The 3,357-nt window shown below is 39.6% G+C and overlaps 1 pseudogene; it reads right to left on the minus strand.

Annotated features, from left to right (window-relative positions):
* Window positions 1–252: 252 nt before the first annotated feature.
* On the minus strand, window positions 253–1,257 carry LOC112926485 (ubiquitin-conjugating enzyme E2 E3 pseudogene; annotated as a pseudogene).
* Window positions 1,258–3,357: the final 2,100 nt, after the last annotated feature.

The following is a 3,357-nucleotide window of genomic DNA, read 5'->3' on the forward strand; positions in this document are numbered from 1 at the left end:
ATTCCGTATTGGAAAGGCTATAATGATTTGCAGCAGAGGGGCACCTGGCTGGCTCAGTGAGTAGAGCACGCAACTCTTGATCTCTGGGTTGTAGGTTTGCGCCCATGTTGAGTGCAGAGATTACTTAAAAATAAAATCTTTAAAAATTAAAAAAGATTTGCAGCACAGTGAGTCTCTGTACCTTCACATTGCATAGAAATTATGTGAATGCTGTTCTCTATCTCTTGTCATGTTCTGCTTTTTTTTTTCGAGTACCAGTCAACTTTTATTGGATATTAATTGTGAATTAAGCAATGGAAGGATTCAAGGATGCCAGGCAAAAGTCATGGTCAGGAATGCCAAATGTGCTTCCACACTGGGCCCTCTTCAGTGGTACTTGCATAGCCGTTCATGTTTGAGCTCCTTGTAAGAACGACAGTAGTTGAAAAGCACATAAGCAGCCAGCACCATAGAAATCCCAGCAACACCCCCTTTCTTCACATTGATATACTTGTTGTAATACCGGCAGTAACCTCTTTGAAATGCTCCAGCAATGCCCTTAGGGGTGAAATCCCGCATCAGTATCCAGCCTGGCAGCTCTCCTAGTTTCACCTCCATGAGCTTCTTTTCCTTCACTGGTACGGGCGAAGCTATCTTGGAGTCCTGGGTGTCCGCTCTCTCATGTTCTGCTTGGTTGGTCAATACTGAGAACCAATGCTTCCAACTGTAGTATCTGGAGACTTGCAGTCTGCCAAAGGGAACGAGTCAGCAGCAAAATCTTTGAAACTGTGGAAGTGGGATTCCAGTTTTCTTTAAGGATATTCAGACAGACAAATCCTTGACTGTTGATGTTGCTGTGATAGATTCTGGTGTGGAAAGGAACTTTTGGTGGCTTAAATGAATAATTGGATGAAGCATGGTATCCATAAAAACCACACCGCCTTCAATGCATGCAACCTAGTGGGCCAAATATAGTTAATCTCCATTCAGAAATGTTATCTCCTTTAGGCCCAACATGGTAGTAGGGAGGAGGGACATGGATGGCTTCAGTTAGCTCCTTCTGAAGTCTTTTCTCATTAACAGAAATTTAGCAGTCATTTTGATAGAGAGATTGGGGGTTTGTTTTGTTTTGTTTTGTTTTGTTTGCTGGGTGACTGAAGATTTTCTTTCTTATTGTTCTTCAGGCTCTGGAGCAGTGAGGTCTCTCTGGTCTGCATCTGAACTACCACTGTTGGTGTTGGTGCTCTCATCATTGGATCTTTACTTATCATTGGACATCTTGGTGAAGTTACTTCTTGGAAAGTTCGACTGCTTGTCTGGTCTAGTCATACAGTCCTACTGTGTGGGAGGAAGAGAGGGGGAAAAAATCCTTCCTTAAGGAAATGCAGGCAGCTGGGAGTGGGGGTTGAGGGAGTAGGGGATAAAAGAAGCCGAGGAGATTCCAGCTGGGGAGTATGGAAAATTGAAAGTAGGGGGGTGGATTGTGCCCCTTGTGAATTTTTTTTTAAGGATAATACATTTTTAAAGGGCATATCCATTGATGATGTTTGCAGGCAGGTTGGTTCAGGTCAAGAAGCAGGGGTTTGTGGAGATAAGTTTTATATATGATGGAGGAGTGATGGATACACAACATTCTGCCTTTGTCAAAACCCATAGGACTTTTTATAGAAATAGAATGAATTTTGATGTATGCAAATAAAAAAATCTTTCAGAAGGTTGGGAGATCTCAGAATGGAATGCATACTGTCACAGAACAATCTAACTTTATGACATTAACAAAACAACCTCATTGTAGGGATAGGGAGTAAAGGTTCTGGCCATGGTAAGTTTGGAAATGAGTGGAGTCTGTGAGACCAATGGCAAAGGAATTGCACATAAACAGTTATAACTTCAATTAATATTTGTTTTCCATAAAGGTATGGGTTAACAATTCTGAAGCCACTATGCATATATGCTAAAATTCAACAGTTAGGTAGATGGATGGCAGATGGTAGAAGCCATGTTTCTCACTGTTGGAGCTGGAGAATACAGACAAATAAGAAAAGGCTAGAATGGCCTATTTGGTAATAAAATAGAGTGGGAAACTTTGGCACTAACTCATCTTAGGTTAATATAGAGTCAGAAGGATACAGATAGTCGTATTTATAGACATTACTATAATATACATATTGCATATACAAAACCCATATATAAACCCATATATTTTCTTACTCCGTTAGATGAGAGGGTCTAGAAGAAAAGACACCTAGTAGCAACAAGCACACTTAGTACACTTAACATGTAGTCTTGGTTTCTAAAGCCATTCTCCTATTAAAGGAACTAGGGTTCCCTGGAAAAATGCTGATTCTAAGGCTTTGGCAGGGAATATATGTGTGTGTGTGTGTGTGTTTGTGTGTGTGTGTGTGTGTGTGTATCTATATCTATATCTATGTAGATAATAGATATATATATATATATACATATATATACAGGTGAGCCTGGATAACCTTATACTGTCAGAAAGTAAGGAAGTACTCAACACACACACACACACACACACACACACACACACAGTGATGGCAGTATGTCAAAGGGATACAGAAACCAACTGAAATAGCCTCTGATGGCCAAAGCTGAAATGATTTGAGCATCAAAATAAAGTGGTATTGAATTATATTCCAAGGCATAAGATAAACATCCATGAATCCAATTGATATAAGTAAGTGGTTGAGTCAACAAACAAATGGGAATGAACAGACAAATAGCCTGTGTAGTAGAATTCCAAATGATTTATATAGAGCCTCTACCCTCAAAGAGATAGAATATAACTTTTTACATCTTAAGTGTGGGCTACACATAGTGACTTCCTTCCAAAGGGTACAGAATGAAAAGGTGGGGAAAAAGAGTAACTTTACAGCGAAGAAACCAGACAAATACCACCTGAGCCAGGTGGTCAAGATTAACATAAACAATGACGGTTCATACCAATCATATGTATTCATGACATATGATAAGAATGGCACTTTACCCAGGTGGTCTTCCTCTCTAAAAGACATAACTCCCCGCTAGAGGGACATTGAACAAAACACCTAACCAGTATTCCTCCAATCTGGCAGGATCACCCAAAACAAGGAATGTCTGAGTAACTGTCACAATCATGAGGTGCTTCAGGAGACATGACAACTAATGTGATATCTTGGGTGGAAGTGTGGAATAGAAAAGAGGCTTTGATAAGCAATAAGGAAATATGAATAAAATATGAACTCTAGTTAATCATAATGTATCAGAATTTGTTCATTAATTGCAACATACAAGGCATACCAACATCCGCTGTGTATAATGGGAGAAACAACATGTAGTATATGAGTGTTCCCTGTACTACCTCTGAAACTTTTCAGT

This window comes from Vulpes vulpes, chromosome 6 (assembly GCF_048418805.1).
Source record: "Vulpes vulpes isolate BD-2025 chromosome 6, VulVul3, whole genome shotgun sequence".
NCBI lineage: Eukaryota > Metazoa > Chordata > Mammalia > Carnivora > Canidae > Vulpes > Vulpes vulpes.